Source organism: Procambarus clarkii, chromosome 37, assembly GCF_040958095.1.
Source record: "Procambarus clarkii isolate CNS0578487 chromosome 37, FALCON_Pclarkii_2.0, whole genome shotgun sequence".
In the NCBI taxonomy this organism is placed as follows: domain Eukaryota; kingdom Metazoa; phylum Arthropoda; class Malacostraca; order Decapoda; family Cambaridae; genus Procambarus; species Procambarus clarkii.
The window spans coordinates 12,921,465-12,939,466 of NC_091186.1; the positions used below are offsets into that span (position 1 = coordinate 12,921,465).

At 51.3% G+C, this 18,002-nt stretch overlaps 2 protein-coding genes across 2 annotated transcripts in view; one reads left to right on the forward strand and one right to left on the reverse strand.

Moving 5' to 3' along the window:
* The window catches only part of LOC138372040 (uncharacterized), an 88,468-nt gene that overhangs the window by 39,876 nt on the left and 30,590 nt on the right, over nt 1–18,002 (reverse strand). The gene's annotated exons all lie outside the window — the stretch shown is intronic.
* LOC138371808 (serine/arginine-rich splicing factor 4-like) overlaps nt 1–18,002 on the forward strand; it is a 49,505-nt gene that overhangs the window by 29,833 nt on the left and 1,670 nt on the right. The gene's annotated exons all lie outside the window — the stretch shown is intronic.

An 18,002-nucleotide genomic window follows, 5' to 3' on the forward strand; every position in this document is an offset into this window, starting at 1 on the left:
GGAGAGGAAACTTTCAATTAACGGTTTTCACGACATTTTGAAACTTTAGGAGAATTTCCTGCCCTCCTAACCGCCAGAGGAACCTTAACTTACTGTTTTTAAACAAAAAAAACTATTTAAATGTTTTTTTTTCATTTTGAAATTACGAGTTTTCTGCCATACGGGTAAATAGCTAAATTCAGACGAAACACCATTTCCCCTTGATCACTCTATTTCCCCCCTTATCCTCCCCTTAGTCCCCCCACTGAGTCCCTCCCCTCTAACCTAACCTCCACTCCCCCCCTACACCCTTCTCTCAGAAAATATATTACTTATGCACCTAATACATTACTTAGATGTACCTGAAACATGAGGTACATCTGCATTTGTGCAGCTGCCCTAGACTATATGAAGTGGAGTACAGTGTGTGGTCAAAAGCTAACTAGGTGATGCTACAAAATCCCCATCACACAGGATGGTTAGTCATACAGAGGCATGTGATCAGTAGTCTGCACTGGCAGACTCCGGGTGCATTATGAGGATATCATCAACACAAGAGTGAATAAGGCAGCAGTGATACTAAGTTTCCCATCTCGCAGGATGGTTAGTCATACAGGGCCATATGTTCAGTAGCCTGCACTGGCAAATTTTGGGTACACTGTGAGGATATCTTCAAGAACACGAGAGTGAATAAAGTAATTGCAGAGCTCCAGGTACCTCATGCCAACGGGTCTGAAAGGTCTAATAACTGGGCATTCGGTGATGTAGTGTGGGAGATCATGCCGTAGTTCCTGCTCACAGAGTTTGCAACTGGAGTGCTCAGGACCTGTCACCTGTAGCCACCTGCCACAGGTAACGGTAACCCAACCTGATCCTTGCAACCACTGTGTCGCACAGTCTAGTGGACGTTTTGTGCTGCCCATAGATATAGGTTTTATTCACCAAACAGAACGCCTTGAAAGAAACCAACGTCGTTTATGCCTTCACATGCCCACTTGGAGACTGTCAGCCTCAAAGAACTCAGTATATAGGCAAGACAACAACGTCTCTAGGCTATTAACAATGTACAAACAACAGGGCTCCATCAAGGGAACATATAATCTCCTCACACAACCAGACCATCACCAGAGAAATCTTAACAAGCAACACAGAAATTATCGACAGATACAACGACAACAGAAGACTCGACATCAGCGAGGCACTACACATCAAAAAGTCAAAACCAGCAATCAATAACCAATTAACACATAATTACATTCTACCACTTCAAGACCCCGAACCACCACAGATAAAATGTATTCCCATGGTTATATACCCCATTTATACCCATTGTTTCGTGTTCTGCCTTTCCCCATTGATTTGTATCCTATCACCTCACACAAAAAAATATAAGCATGAAACAGAGTATATAAAGGTCAGTCTTTGAGAATGTGAGAAGTCTTGCAAAACGCTTCTAGGAGTCAGACCATAACTAAAAATGTAAAAAATGAACTTTGGAGAGTTAATTTTTCAATTACCCTCGACAGTGAAGAAAAACGTAAGAAATATTGAGAAGATTCGTGTCAGAATTATTAATCTTGCCCTTTCGGTCATATTCAACAACATATGTTTACAAGAAAGACTGCTACCAAAATATTCTAATGTATATATATATATGCTGGACGCCAGAAGACGCAAAGAAACTACTAGAGAACCTAGATAAGATGAAAAACTGTGAGCCGGCCAGATATAACCCCCCCCCCCCGTCTTAAGGAGGCAGCAGAAGCCGTCATTAAAAAACGGCAGAACTTCCAGAATATTGGAACATCACAAATTTGGTGTCGTAAAATAATTGTAGCAAACAAGATACAAGCGAGCAACATTTCACTACAAGCATCCACACCAATTACCTTTGTCTCCAAAGTGAGCAGTGGACCCCCCCCCCCTCTTTGGCACTTGTTTTTTTTTATAGAGTTCTGCAAAATGATGGCAGAAAATAAACAGAATAGAGAGATGCGCTGAGTGTATATTTCTGGAGTGTAAGTGAGTATTCAAGAGTGTCTCACGAGGTACACATGTTACACAACACAGACTGGTGTCGTCTGGAGGCGGTGACACAGTGGGATTACGGTGATTCCCGCCAGAAGTAAACGATGCCAGTGCCAGGAGAGGTAGCGAGTGGAGTCCCGCAAGGCTCGGTACTGAACCTTATATCCTGTCTCTAACAACTCTTAACGCCCTAAGAGGGAAAATTCGGGGCATACAGATATCCACACAGACACAGGATCCATCTTACATGTCAGTGTTTGCAGGTGATACACAAAATAAGACGACCCTTCACAACAGAGCGGCAGTCTTATACCCTGTATTGGGATCCTGGCAAACTCCTGAAGGAGTTTGAAAAAATGCCTCGTAGAATTTTACCTTAGGCTAATGCAAAGTTATGTTTCTCAACTAGTTTTCCTCACCTAGCTGTGCTTGCGGGGGGTTGAGCTTCGGCTCTTTGGCCCCGCCTCTCAACTGCTGTACCAACTGTACCACAATTGTAAAAATCCTCAGAGTAGTAGAGATTACAGAGAGAGTACATAGTCTCCTATACTATAAAAGAGGAAAGTCTTGGGAGTAGATGCAACCCACAATATATATATATATATATATATATATATATATATATATATATATATATATGTATATATATATATATATATATATATATATATATAACTGAAAACTCACACCCCAGAAGTGACTCGAACCCATACTGCCAGGAGCAACGCAACTGGTATGTACAGGGACGCCTTAATCCGCTTGACCATCACGACCGGACATAAGGAAGTGATAGCCGAAGCTATTTTAAACCACTTCCCCGCCGGCACTCGGATGGTAATCTTGGGCATAGCATTTTATCAAATCACCTCATTCTTTGGGGCACACGTGAGGAACACAAATGCAAACAAGCCTGAATGGTCCCCAGGACTATATACAACTGAGTTTTCAGTTGTATATAGTCCTGGGGACCATTCAGGCTTGTTTGCATATATATATACATATATATATATATATATATAGTAGGCTAGTAGGCATCCTTCAGTCTCGGGAGACTATGGAGTTGCGCCCTAGTTGTCAATCCTGGTGCAGCGTCTGGTGTGACTGATGAGGCCAATCCGAGAGTGGCAGTCCATCCCACACCGAGCACAAACGAAGTCCGATTCTGGTCTGTCTTCCTGGTTATCGGCTTTCCTTCTCTGTCTCTTTGCCTCCGATTCCTTGGCAAGTGACTCCTCGAACTTGGAGAGACCTCGTTGAACAGACTGCCTCCAGGCTGAACGGTCTGCAGCCAGTGTCTCCCATATAGCGAGATCGACGTCCATGGCTTTCAGGTCCCTTTTGCATACGTCTTTGTACCGTAGCTGGGGCTTGCCTACTGGACGCTTTCCCTGCCTCAGCTCTCCATACAGGAGATCCTTGGGGATCCTGCCGTCGCCCATTCGCACAACGTGCCCGAGCCAGCGCATTCGTCTCTGTTTCAGCATTGTGTACATGCTGGTGATTCTTGCTCTCCCCAAGACGTTGTTGTTTGTCACCTTGTCCTGCCAGGTGATGTCCAAGATGTGTCTAAGGCAGCGCATGTGGTAGGCACTCAGCCGTCTTTCCTGACGGGCGCGGAGTGTCCAAGACTCACTGCCATAAAGGAGAGTGCTCAGGACACAGGATCTGTAAACCTGAATCTTAGTATACTCAGTTAGCCTATTATTGGCCCACACTCTCTTTGTCAGTTTGGACATGGTAGTAGATGCCTTACCGATGCGTTTGTTTAGCTCCGTATCAAGAGAGAGGGAGTCAGAGATTGTGGAGCCCAGGTACACGAAGTCGTGAACAACTTCCAGTTTGGAATCAGAGATGCCGATGTCAGGTGGGGAGTCCACTCCTTGTCCCATGACTTGTGTTTTCTTCAGACTGATGGTGAGTCCGAAAGCCTGAGAGGCCTCGCTGAAGCGGGTTATGAGCCGTTGGAGGTCTTCAGCTGAGTGGGCAGTGACTGCTGCGTCGTCGGCAAAGAGGAAGTCGCGCAGACACCTCAGCCGAACCTTTGTCTTGGCTCTCAGCCTGGCGAGGTTAAAGAGCTTCCCATCCGACCTGGTCCGGAGGTAAATGCCTTCCGTGACAGATCCGAAGGCGTGCCGCAGCATAACTGCGAAGAAAATCCCGAATAGGGTTGGAGCCAGTACGCAGCCCTGCTTTACTCCACTTCGGATGTCAAAGGCGCCTGATGTTAGGCCATCAAAGACCACGGTGCCCCTCATGTTCTCATGGAAAGATCTGATGATGCTGAGGAGCCTGGGTGGGCATCCGATCTTGGGGAGGATCTTGAACAGGCCATCCCTGCTGACGAGGTCGAAGGCCTTCGTCAGGTCTATGAAGGCTACAAAGAGTGGCTGCTTCTGTTCCCTGCATATATATATATATATATATATATATATATATAATACCAGAGGTTTAGAGGTTGACATTAGTAGAACAACTTCAAGAGCTGACCACTGCTTGTATATAGCAATCACGAATGTGGACAAAGGAGTCTAGCTTCTGAATCCTATATGCAACCTTCGTGACACCAAAGACTGCATATGCAGCTCCGGCACGCAAACCCCTTAACCCACACAACCTATGTGAGACCTATTCTTGAATATGCTACCATCCATACAGACACAGCAGTGGTCCCCCCCATCCACTTACCTACACAGATGTGTAACAGCCAACCCACACATACCTAGAAACCCCTCCAGACATTCAGAAACAGACAGATAGACAGACAGACACAGCCAGACAGACATAGACAGACAGACAGACAGACAGCAAACTGACTATAATATCCTTAACAAATTCAATACAACTTGCAAGAGGCCATCTCCTGCGTCTCATTATGGAGGGAACATGACTCCTCAGGTGAGGTACAGGTGAGGTACAGGTGAGGTATAGGCCCCCTACCTGGTGGAGGAGCCCTTAGGGGGGGAGGGGCCCCTAGGGGGGGGGGTGGATTGCTTATTGGAGGAGCCCCTAGTTGGAGGAGAACCTCCAAGGACCTGAGGAGCCCCCAGGATAATGAGGAAGAGCCCCCAGGATAATGAGGAAGAGCACCCAGGATAATGAGGAAGAGCCCCCAGGATAATGAGGAAGAGCCCCCAGGATAATGAGGAAGAGCACCCAGGATAATGAGGAAGAGCCCCCAGGATAATGAGGAAGAGCCCCCAGGATAATGAGGAAGAGCCCCCAGGATAATGAGGAAGAGCCCCCCCAGGATAATGAGGAAGAGCCCCCAGGATAATGAGGAAGAGCCCCCAGGATAATGAGGAAGAGCACCCAGGATAATGAGGAAGAGCCCCCAGGATAATGAGGAAGAGCCCCCAGGATAATGAGGAAGAGCCCCCAGGATAATGAGGAAGAGCCCCCAGGATAATGAGGAAGAGCCCCCAGGATAATGAGGAAGAGCCCCCAGGATAATGAGGAAGAGCCCCCCAGGATAATGAGGAAGAGCCCCCAGGATAATGAGGAAGAGCCCCCAGGATAATGAGGAAGAGCCCCCCAGGATAATGAGGAAGAGCCCCCAGGATAATAAGGAAGAGCCCCCAGGATAATGAGGAAGAGCACCCAGGATAATGAGGAAGAGCACCCAGGATAATGAGGAAGAGCACCCAGGATAATGAGGAAGAGCCCCCAGGATAATGAGGAAGAGCCCTCAGGATAATGAGGAAGAGCCCCCAGGATAATGAGGAAGAGCCCCCAGGATAATGAGGAAGAGCACCCAGGATAATGAGGAAGAGCCCCCAGGATAATGAGGAAGAGCCCTCAGGATAATGAGGAAGAGCACCCAGGATAATGAGGAAGAGCCCCCAGGATAATGAGGAAGAGCCCTCAGGATAATGAGAAAGAGCACCCAGGATAATGAGGAAGAGCCCCCAGGATAATGAGGAAGAGCCCCCTGGATAATGAGGAAGAGCCCCCAGGATAATGAGGAAGAGCCCCCTGGATAATGAGGAAGAGCACCCAGGATAATGATTGCTACGAATGTGGACACATACAAATAGTGTGTGTGTCACCAGAGACACATGTACACACATACCTTCCAAGCTTCATGAAAGCCTGCAGGAAATTTGACGGAAACATAATTTTTAAATGTTTGTCACCTACGTGAGACCAGTGAGTAATTATGCAGACCCACCAAGAAACCCATAAGAAATAATATCTTAAAATGCAGCCTATCCTACCAAAGTTTAAGCACCAATAGAAGCTATTTGACAGTGCCAGTACTGAGTGTGACAGAGCCAGTACTGAGCGTGACAGTGCCAGTACTGAGCGTGACAGTGCCAGTACTGAGCGTGACAGTGCCAGTACTGAGTGTGACAGAGCCAGTACTGAGCGTGACAGTGCCAGTACTGAGCGTGACAGTACCAGTACTGAGCGTGACAGTGTCAGAGAGGTGTCTGACAGCTGTGAGGGGACTAGTGAGAAGGTTCTGGAAGCTATACACGCAGTGTTGACGTGGTCGCAGTGCCAAAAATAGGTCCCCCTACTTCAAACACCCGTCCACTTGGAAACAAGGCCCCGAGGCTCAGATATTCGTGAAAAAAACAAGAAATTCGAGAGTATTGATGGCGGCTGCCGTTAATAAAGGAAAAAAAAAGGTCGCGCAGTGGAAGGGTTAAGCAAAACATCGAAATTCAAATGGATATCGAGACGACCGGATTCCATGTTATTTGTATGAGTAATACAACGCTGACGGTGTATACGTCTCCTTGTATATATACAACAGTGCCCATACTGTCATGTATACAAGCCCTCAACTGTATGAACAGCTTCATTCTTAAAGAATACTTCATTAGCAAACATTCATTCTTAACCTGACTCACATTCAAACCATGTTCTTTCAATGTGTGTGAATATGATCACGCTATCAATCTAGGGGGGTGGACTCTTGACAAGCCGCCGGTTTCATGTCCCCGTCGACGCCACTAGTGAGTGTCCCGCTGAGAGACAGACAGACAGACAGACAGACAGGTGTATACTGCATGTGTATTTTAAATTAATCCAATATAGTTTTCATGGAGTGAAAGATGCCACAAGTCTATGTTCAATATCTTTTGTTATTGCTCACTTTATTGAAGATGACGCAAGTATTCACTCAAGGTATTCACTCAAGGTATTCATTCAAGGTATTCACTCAAGGTATTCACTCAAGGTATTCATTCAAGGTATTCACTCAAGGTATTCACTCAAGGTATTCACTCAAGGTATTCACTCAAGGTATTCACTCAAGGTATTCACTCAAGGTATTCACTCAAGGTATTCACTCAAGGTATTCACTCAAGGTATTCACTCAAGGTATTCACTCAGGTATTCATTCAAGGTATTCACTCAAGGTATTCACTCAAGGTATTCACTCAAGGTATTCATTCAAGGTATTCACTCAAGGTATTCACTCAAGGTATTCATTCAAAGTATTCACTCACAGGATGAGTGACGCTGCCCAATACTGTCACTATGGCGGTGTGTCCACTCACAGGATGAGTGGCGCTGCCCCAATACTGTCACTATGGCGGTGTGTCCACTCACAGGATGAGTGGCGCTGCCCAATACTGTCACTATGGCGGTGTGTCCACTCACAGGATGAGTGGCGCTGCCCAATACTGTCACTATGGCGGTGTGTCCACTCACAGGATGAGTGACGCTGCCCAATACTGTCACTATGGCGGTTGTGTCCACTCACAGGATGAGTGGCGCTGCCCAATACTGTCACTATGGCGGTGTGTTCACTCACAGGATGAGTGGCGCTGCCCAATACTGTCACTATGGCGGTGTGTCCACTCACAGGATGAGTGACGCTGCCCAATACTGTCACTATGGCGGTGTGTTCACTCACAGGATGAGTGGCGCTGCCCAATACTGTCACTATGGCGGTGTGTCCACTCACAGGATGAGTGACGCTGCCCAATACTGTCACTATGGCGGTGTGTCCACTCACAGGATGAGTGACGCTGCCCAATACTGTCACTATGGCGGTGTGTCCACTCACAGGATGAGTGACGCTGCCCAATACTGTCACTATGGCGGTGTGTCCACTCACAGGATGAGTGGCGCTGCCCAATACTGTCACTATGGCGGGGTGTCCACTCACAGGATGAGTGACGCTGCCCAATACTGTCACTATGGCGGTGTGTCCACTCACAAGATGAGTGGCGCTGCCCAATACTGTCACTATGACGGTGTGTCCACTCACAGGATGAGTGGCGCTGCCCAATACTGTCACTATGGTGTGTGTCCACTCACAGGATGAGTGGCGCTGCCCAATACTGTCACTATGGCGGTGTGTCCACTCACAGGATGAGTGACGCTGCCCAATACTGTCACTATGGCGGTGTGTCCACTCACAGGATGAGTGGCGCTGCCCAATACTGTCACTATGACGGTGTGTCCACTCACAGGATGAGTCCCGCTGCCCAATACTGTCACTATGACGGTGTGTCCACTCACAGGATGAGTGACGCTGCCCAATACTGTCACTATGACGGTGTGTCCACTCACAGGATGAGTCCCACTGCCCAATACTGTCACTATGACGGTGTGTCCACTCACAGGATGAGTGACGCTGCCCAATACTGTCACTAGGACGGTGTGTCCACTCACAGGATGAGTGACGCTGCCCAATACTGTCACTATGACGGTGTGTCCACTCACAGGATGAGTGACGCTGCCCAATACTGTCACTATGGCGGTGTGTCCACTCACAGGATGAGTGACGCTGCCCAATACTGTCACTATGGCGGTGTGTTCACTCACAGGATGAGTGACGCTGCCCAATACTGTCACTATGGCGGTGTGTCCACTCACAGGATGAGTGACGCTGCCCAATACTGTCACTATGGCGGTGTGTCCACTCACAGGCTGAGTGGCGCTGCCCAATACTGTCACTATGGTGGTGTGTCCACTCACAGGATGAGTGGCGCTGCCCAATACTGTCACTATGGCGGTGTGTTCACTCACAGGATGAGTGACGCTGCCCTAATACTGTCACTATGGCGGTGTGTCCACTCACAGGATGAGTGACGCTGCCCAATACTGTCACTATGGCGGTGTGTCCACTCACAGGATGAGTGACGCTGCCCAATACTGTCACTATGGCGGTTGTGTCCACTCACAAGGATGAGTGACGCTGCCCAATACTGTCACTATGGCGGTGTGTTCACTCACAGGATGAGTGACGCTGCCCAATACTGTCACTATGTCGGTGTGTCCACTCACAGGATGAGTGACGCTGCCCAATACTGTCACTATGGCGGTGTGTCCACTCACAGGATGAGTGACGCTGCCCCAATACTGTCACTATGGCGGGGTGTCCACTCACAGGATGAGTGACGCTGCCCAATACTGTCACTATGGCGGTGTGTCCACTAACAGGATGAGTGATCGCGGCCCCAATTACTGTCACTATGGCGGGGTGTCCACTCACAGGATGAGTGACGCTGCCCAATACTGTCACTATGGCGGGGTGTCCACTCACAGGATGAGTGGCGCTGCCCAATACTGTCCTATGGCGGCTGTGTCCACTCACAGGATGAGTGGCGCTGCCCAATCCTGTCACTATGGCGGTTTGTGTCACTCACAGGATGAGTGGCGCTGCCCAATACTGTCACTATGGCGGTGTGTCCACTCACAGGATGAGTGACGCTGCCCCAATACTGTCACTATGGGCGGTGTGTCCACTCACAGGATGAGTGACGCTGCCCAATACTGTCACTATGGCGGGGTGTCCACTCACAGGATGAGTGACGCTGCCCAATACTGTCACTATGGCGGTGTGTCCACTCACAGGATGAGTGACGCTGCCCAATACTGTCACTATGGCGGTGTGTCCACTCACAGGATGAGTGGCGCTGCCCAATACTGTCACTATGGCGGGTGTGTCCACTCACAGGATGAGTGGCGCTGCCCAATACTGTCACTATGGCGGTGTGTCCACTCACAGGATGAGTGACGCTGCCCAATACTGTCACTATGGCGGTGTGTCCACTCACAGGATGAGTGACGCTGCCCAATACTGTCACTATGGCGGTGTGTCCACTCACAGGATGAGTGGCGCTGCCCAATACTGTCACTATGGCGGTGTGTCCACTCACAGGATGAGTGACGCTGCCCAATACTGTCACTATGGCGGTGTGTCCACTCACAGGATGAGTGGCGCTGCCCAATACTGTCACTATGGCGGTGTGTCCACTCACAGGATGAGTGACGCTGCCCAATACTGTCACTATGGCGGTGTGTCCACTCACAGGATGAGTGACGCAGCCCAATACTGTCACTATGGCGGTGTGTCCACTCACAGGATGAGTGACGCTGCCCAATACTGTCACTATGGCGGTGTGTCCACTCACAGGATGAGTGGCGCTGCCCAATACTGTCACTATGGCGGTGTGTCCACTCACAGGATGAGTGACGCTGCCCAATACTGTCACTATGGCGGTGTGTCCACTCACAGGATGAGTGGCGCTGCCCAATACTGTCACTATGGCGGTGTGTCCACTCACAGGATGAGTGGCGCTGCCCAATACTGTCACTATGGCGGTGTGTCCACTCACAGGATGAGTGGCGCTGCCCAATACTGTCACTATGGCGGTGTGTCCACTCACAGGATGAGTGGCGCTGCCCAATACTGTCACTATGGCGGTGTGTCCACTCACAGGATGAGTGGCGCTGCCCAATACTGTCACTATGGCGGTGTGTCCACTCACAGGATGAGTGACGCTGCCCAATACTGTCACTATGGCGGTGTGTCCACTCACAGGATGAGTGACGCTGCCCAATACTGTCACTATGGCGGTGTGTCCACTCACAGGATGAGTGACGCTGCCCAATACTGTCACTATGGCGGTGTGTCCACTCACAGGATGAGTGGCGCTGCCCAATACTGTCACTATGGCGGTGTGTCCACTCACAGGATGAGTCCCGCTGCCCAATACTGTCACTATGGCGGTGTGTCCACTCACAGGATGAGTCCCGCTGCCCAATACTGTCACTATGGCGGTGTGTCCACTCACAGGATGAGTCCCGCTGCCCAATACTGTCACTATGGCGGTGTGTCCACTCACAGGATGAGTGGCGCTGCCCAATACTGTCACTATGGCGGTGTGTCCACTCACAGGATGAGTGACGCTGCCCAATACTGTCACTATGGCGGTGTGTCCACTCACAGGATGAGTGACGCTGCCCAATACTGTCACTATGGCGGTGTGTCCACTCACAGGATGAGTGGCGCTGCCCAATACTGTCACTATGGCGGTGTGTCCACTCACAGGATGAGTGGCGCTGCCCAATACTGTCACTATGGCGGTGTGTCCACTCACAGGATGAGTCCCGCTGCCCAATACTGTCACTATGGCGGTGTGTCCACTCACAGGATGAGTCCCGCTGCCCAATACTGTCACTATGGCGGTGTGTCCACTCACAGGATGAGTGGCGCTGCCCAATACTGTCACTATGGCGGTGTGTCCACTCACAGGATGAGTCCCGCTGCCCAATACTGTCACTATGGCGGTGTGTTCCACTCACAGGATGAGTCCCGCTGCCCAATACTGTCACTATGGCGGTGTGTCCACTCACAGGATGAGTCCCGCTGCCCAATACTGTCACTATGGCGGTGTGTCCACTCACAGGATGAGTGGCGCTGCCCAATACTGTCACTATGGCGGTGTGTCCACTCACAGGATGAGTGGCGCTGCCCAATACTGTCACTATGGCGGTGTGTCCACTCACAGGATGAGTGGCGCTGCCCAATACTGTCACTATGGCGGTGTGTCCACTCACAGGATGAGTGACGCTGCCCAATACTGTCACTATGGCGGTGTGTCCACTCACAGGATGAGTGACGCTGCCCAATACTGTCACTATGGCGGTGTGTTCACTCACAGGATGAGTGGCGCTGCCCAATACTGTCACTATGGCGGTGTGTCCACTCACAGGATGAGTGACGCTGCCCAATACTGTCACTATGGCGGTGTGTCCACTCACAGGATGAGTGGCGCTGCCCAATACTGTCACTATGGCGGTGTGTCCACTCACAGGATGAGTGACGCTGCCCAATACTGTCACTATGGCGGTGTGTCCACTCACAGGATGAGTGACGCTGCCCAATACTGTCACTATGGCGGTGTGTCCACTCACAGGATGAGTGACGCTGCCCAATACTGTCACTATGGCGGTGTGTCCACTCACAGGATGAGTGGCGCTGCCCAATACTGTCACTATGGCGGTGTGTCCACTCACAGGATGAGTGACGCTGCCCAATACTGTCACTATGGCGGTGTGTCCACTCACAGGATGAGTGGCGCTGCCCAATACTGTCACTATGGCGGTGTGTCCACTCACAGGATGAGTGGCGCTGCCCAATACTGTCACTATGGCGGTGTGTCCACTCACAGGATGAGTCCCGCTGCCCAATACTGTCACTATGGCGGTGTGTCCACTCACAGGATGAGTGGCGCTGCCCAATACTGTCACTATGGCGGTGTGTCCACTCACAGGATGAGTGGCGCTGCCCAATACTGTCACTATGGCGGTGTGTCCACTCACAGGATGAGTGACGCTGCCCAATACTGTCACTATGGCGGTGTGTCCACTCACAGGATGAGTGACGCTGCCCAATACTGTCACTATGGCGGTGTGTCCACTCACAGGATGAGTGACGCTGCCCAATACTGTCACTATGGCGGTGTGTCCACTCACAGGATGAGTGGCGCTGCCCAATACTGTCCACTATGGCGGTGTGTCCACTCACAGGATGAGTCCCGCTGCCCAATACTGTCACCATGGCGGTGTGTCCACTCACAGGATGAGTCCCGCTGCCCAATACTGTCACTATGGCGGTGTGTCCACTCACAGGATGAGTCCCGCTGCCCAATACTGTCACTATGGCGGTGTGTCCACTCACAGGATGAGTGGCGCTGCCCAATACTGTCACTATGGCGGTGTGTCCACTCACAGGATGAGTGACGCTGCCCAATACTGTCACTATGGCGGTGTGTCCACTCACAGGATGAGTGGCGCTGCCCAATACTGTCACTATGGCGGTGTGTCCACTCACAGGATGAGTCCCCGCTGCCCAATACTGTCACTATGGCGGTGTATCCACTCACAGGATGAGTCCCGCTGCCCAATACTGTCACTATGGCGGTGTGTCCACTCACAGGATGAGTGGCGCTGCCCAATACTGTCACTATGGCGGTGTGTCCACTCACAGGATGAGTGGCGCTGCCCAATACTGTCACTATGGCGGTGTGTCCACTCACAGGATGAGTCCCGCTGCCCAATACTGTCACTATGGCGGTGTGTCCACTCACAGGATGAGTCCCGCTGCCCAATACTGTCACTATGGCGGTGTGTCCACTCACAGGATGAGTCCCGCTGCCCAATACTGTCACTATGGCGGTGTGTCCACTCACAGGATGAGTCCCGCTGCCCAATACTGTCACTATGGCGGTGTGTCCACTCACAGGATGAGTGACGCTGCCCAATACTGTCACTATGGCGGTGTGTTCACTCACAGGTTGAGTGACGCTGCCCAATACTGTCACTATGGCGGTGTGTCCACTCACAGGATGAGTGGCGCTGCCCAATACTGTCACTATGGCGGTGTGTCCACTCACAGGATGAGTGGCGCTGCCCAATACTGTCAATATGGCGGTGTGTCCACTCACAGGATGAGTGGCGCTGCCCAATACTGTCACTATGGCGGTGTGTCCACTCACAGGATGAGTGACGCTGCCCAATACTGTCAATATGGCGGTGTGTCCACTCACAGGATGAGTGACGCTGCCCAATACTGTCAATATGGCGGTGTGTCCACTCACAGGATGAGTGGCGCTGCCCAATACTGTCACTATGGCGGTGTGTCCACTCACAGGATGAGTGACGCTGCCCAATACTGTCAATATGGCGGTGTGTCCACTCACAGGATGAGTGACGCTGCCCAATACTGTCAATATGGCGGTGTGTCCACTCACAGGATGAGTGACGCTGCCCAATACTGTCACTATGGCGGTGTGTCCACTCACAGGATGAGTGGCGCTGCCCAATACTGTCACTATGGCGGTGTGTCCACTCACAGGATGAGTGACGCTGCCCAATACTGTCACTATGGCGGTGTGTCCACTCACAGGATGAGTGACGCTGCCCAATACTGTCACTATGGCGGTGTGTCCACTCACAGGATGAGTGACGCTGCCCAATACTGTCACTATGGCGGTGTGTCCACTCACAGGATGAGTGGCGCTGCCCAATACTGTCACTATGGCGGTGTGTCCACTCACAGGATGAGTCCCGCTGCCCAATACTGTCACTATGGCGGTGTGTCCACTCACAGGATGAGTCCCGCTGCCCAATACTGTCACTATGGCGGTGTGTCCACTCACAGGATGAGTCCCGCTGCCCAATACTGTCACTATGGCGGTGTGTCCACTCACAGGATGAGTGGCGCTGCCCAATACTGTCACTATGGCGGTGTGTCCACTCACAGGATGAGTCCCGCTGCCCAATACTGTCACTATGGCGGTGTGTCCACTCACAGGATGAGTCCCGCTGCCCAATACTGTCACTATGGCGGTGTGTCCACTCACAGGATGAGTCCCGCTGCCCAATACTGTCACTATGGCGGTGTGTCCACTCACAGGATGAGTGGCGCTGCCCAATACTGTCACTATGGCGGTGTGTCCACTCACAGGATGAGTGGCGCTGCCCAATACTGTCACTATGGCGGTGTGTCCACTCACAGGATGAGTGGCGCTGCCCAATACTGTCACTATGGCGGTGTGTCCACTCACAGGATGAGTGACGCTGCCCAATACTGTCACTATGGCGGTGTGTCCACTCACAGGATGAGTGACGCTGCCCAATACTGTCACTATGGCGGTGTGTTCACTCACAGGATGAGTGGCGCTGCCCAATACTGTCACTATGGCGGTGTGTCCACTCACAGGATGAGTGACGCTGCCCAATACTGTCACTATGGCGGTGTGTCCACTCACAGGATGAGTGGCGCTGCCCAATACTGTCACTATGGCGGTGTGTCCACTCACAGGATGAGTGACGCTGCCCAATACTGTCACTATGGCGGTGTGTCCACTCACAGGATGAGTGACGCTGCCCAATACTGTCACTATGGCGGTGTGTCCACTCACAGGATGAGTGACGCTGCCCAATACTGTCACTATGGCGGTGTGTCCACTCACAGGATGAGTGGCGCTGCCCAATACTGTCACTATGGCGGTGTGTCCACTCACAGGATGAGTGACGCTGCCCAATACTGTCACTATGGCGGTGTGTCCACTCACAGGATGAGTGGCGCTGCCCAATACTGTCACTATGGCGGTGTGTCCACTCACAGGATGAGTGGCGCTGCCCAATACTGTCACTATGGCGGTGTGTCCACTCACAGGATGAGTCCCGCTGCCCAATACTGTCACTATGGCGGTGTGTCCACTCACAGGATGAGTGGCGCTGCCCAATACTGTCACTATGGCGGTGTGTCCACTCACAGGATGAGTGGCGCTGCCCAATACTGTCACTATGGCGGTGTGTCCACTCACAGGATGAGTGACGCTGCCCAATACTGTCACTATGGCGGTGTGTCCACTCACAGGATGAGTGACGCTGCCCAATACTGTCACTATGGCGGTGTGTCCACTCACAGGATGAGTGACGCTGCCCAATACTGTCACTATGGCGGTGTGTCCACTCACAGGATGAGTGGCGCTGCCCAATACTGTCACTATGGCGGTGTGTCCACTCACAGGATGAGTGGCGCTGCCCAATACTGTCACTATGGCGGTGTGTCCACTCACAGGATGAGTCCCGCTGCCCAATACTGTCACTATGGCGGTGTGTCCACTCACAGGATGAGTCCCGCTGCCCAATACTGTCACTATGGCGGTGTGTCCACTCACAGGATGAGTGGCGCTGCCCAATACTGTCACTATGGCGGTGTGTCCACTCACAGGATGAGTGGCGCTGCCCAATACTGTCACTATGGCGGTGTGTCCACTCACAGGATGAGTGACGCTGCCCAATACTGTCACTATGGCGGTGTGTCCACTCACAGGATGAGTGGCGCTGCCCAATACTGTCACTATGGCGGTGTGTCCACTCACAGGATGAGTCCCGCTGCCCAATACTGTCACTATGGCGGTGTGTCCACTCACAGGATGAGTCCCGCTGCCCAATACTGTCACTATGGCGGTGTGTCCACTCACAGGATGAGTCCCGCTGCCCAATACTGTCACTATGGCGGTGTGTCCACTCACAGGATGAGTGGCGCTGCCCAATACTGTCACTATGGCGGTGTGTCCACTCACAGGATGAGTCCCGCTGCCCAATACTGTCACTATGGCGGTGTGTCCACTCACAGGATGAGTCCCGCTGCCCAATACTGTCACTATGGCGGTGTGTCCACTCACAGGATGAGTCCCGCTGCCCAATACTGTCACTATGGCGGTGTGTCCACTCACAGGATGAGTCCCGCTGCCCAATACTGTCACTATGGCGGTGTGTCCACTCACAGGATGAGTGACGCTGCCCAATACTGTCACTATGGCGGTGTGTTCACTCACAGGTTGAGTGACGCTGCCCAATACTGTCACTATGGCGGTGTGTCCACTCACAGGATGAGTGGCGCTGCCCAATACTGTCACTATGGCGGTGTGTCCACTCACAGGATGAGTGGCGCTGCCCAATACTGTCAATATGGCGGTGTGTCCACTCACAGGATGAGTGGCGCTGCCCAATACTGTCACTATGGCGGTGTGTCCACTCAAAGGATGAGTGACGCTGCCCAATACTGTCAATATGGCGGTGTGTCCACTCAAAGGATGAGTGACGCTGCCCAATACTGTCAATATGGCGGTGTGTCCACTCACAGGATGAGTGACGCTGCCCAATACTGTCAATATGGCGGTGTGTCCACTCACAGGATGAGTGGCGCTGCCCAATACTGTCACTATGGCGGTGATGGCGGTGTGTCCACTCACAGGATGAGTGACGCTGCCCAATACTGTCACTATGGCGGTGTGTCCACTCACAGGATGAGTGACGCTGCCCAATACTGTCACTATGACGGTGTGTCCACTCACAGGATGAGTGGCGCTGCCCAATACTGTCACTATGGTGGTGTGTCCACTCACAGGATGAGTGGCGCTGCCCAATACTGTCACTATGGCGGTGTGTCCACTCACAGGATGAGTGACGCCACTCACAGGATGAGTGACGCTGCACAATAAACTCGCCCCTCGGGGCAAAATTAAAAAAAAAATATTAGGAAGATTATCTAAGAAAATTTAATCGTGCAATAATCAAACAAAAAAAGCCAACAACAAACAAAAATTTACAGACAACAAACAAACAAAAACAGTTAATTAGGAAAGAAAGAAGCAAAAAAAAATAGGTGTCATTAGGCCAGAAGCCGAACTAAGTCCTTCTTATTACGCTAATTAAGAAAGCGCTCCCGCGATGGCAACACCTTGTGTTATTACCTTACAGGGAGTTTGTTTGTTTGTTTGTCATGCTTCCTCCCCCTTGTGTGACAGCTGGTGTGGTGTGCCCGTCCTCTCCTCCACTAGTAAGGCACTACGGGCTCACCATAGCCCGTGCTACTTGGAACTTTTTGTTCCAGGTAGCTAATCTTTAACAGCATACACACTCTGGCCACTTCTCCCAACGCTACAAATGTTCACTTGGCTGTGGCGTTGTAACCTTTCTTGAACCTTTGCTCGTGTCCATCTCCTCAGACTATCCCTCCCATCATTTTCTCCCTACTATTCCTCCAACAGACTCATCCCTCCCATCCTTCTCCTGACCTCAGCGCTGCTCTTCCATCCTCCTCTTCCTCTCTGCTTCTATCCCATCCTTGTCGTCCACTCTCCTCTCCCCCCCTAAGCCAAGGACCGTCCTGGCCTCTGGATAATGGCCGGTCAAGGCCGTTTAGCAGTGTGTTCAGGCAAGGGGAGATG